Here is a 948-nt window from a genome sequence, read left to right on the forward strand (position 1 = left end):
AGGAGATTGAATTGAAGAAGTAAAATTTGCCACCTGAATATATATTGAACTCCATTGGGAGACAGAACATGTATACACATAACTACCATGTAAGAGAGGTGGTATGAGTCATTCAAATTAAGATAATATCAATATAGACTCCAGTGATATCAAGGTCCTCCTGGAGAAGGAGGGATTGAGGCTTTTGTGTATTTGGTCTACTGTCCTACCTTTCAAGGTAAGTTGTTGCACAGATTAAGTGCTTTTTAACGAGTGAATTGTAAGGGGAAGTAGAAAAGAGACTATGACAATTTCAATGTTAGAAATTTATAACTTCTTAATTTTGCTTGTTTTCTAAATATTATCTATAACCGTTTGCATCACTGTGCCCAGGACGGTAGAGTTAAAAACAAAACAAAGAACACTACCTCATCCATGCGAATTGGGTTATCTTAGAAGTGGCCTGAACATAATATAGACCAAAATAACTACGCAAATGGAAATGATCAAAATGAGTAAATAAGTGAACAAAGAGAATAGATAAATCTTAGAATTAAGCTAATGGAATTTCTAGGCGTTGAGTTGTTTCAGTGTATTCTGCACTATCTTCATTGCCAGTATAATTCTGTTTTGCTAGTTTTCAATGCATGTGTAAATTTGTATCTATTTTGTGGACTTTTAAGTGGAATTGACTCACCCATCCTACTCACTGCCTTGGGGGTAGCAAAAGTAGGTAGTGAGCATTCCATATCAGCTCCTAGATGTTTCCTTGTAGTCCTCTCACATTTTTTATTCCCATGCTTGCAGAACCCTTCCATTTTATATCTTCCTACATCCTGATCCTCTAGACATTTAAGGCATCATAGTCCTCATGATGGATTTGCAAGGTCTCCAGGATCGGAGACTTTGCAATTCTATGAACTTTGGAGCCCTTCCATTTAATATCTTCCTACATCCTGATCCTTTAGA

Source organism: Propithecus coquereli, unplaced genomic scaffold, assembly GCF_000956105.1.
Source record: "Propithecus coquereli isolate 6110/MARCELLA unplaced genomic scaffold, Pcoq_1.0 Scaffold204, whole genome shotgun sequence".
Lineage (NCBI taxonomy): Eukaryota > Metazoa > Chordata > Mammalia > Primates > Indriidae > Propithecus > Propithecus coquereli.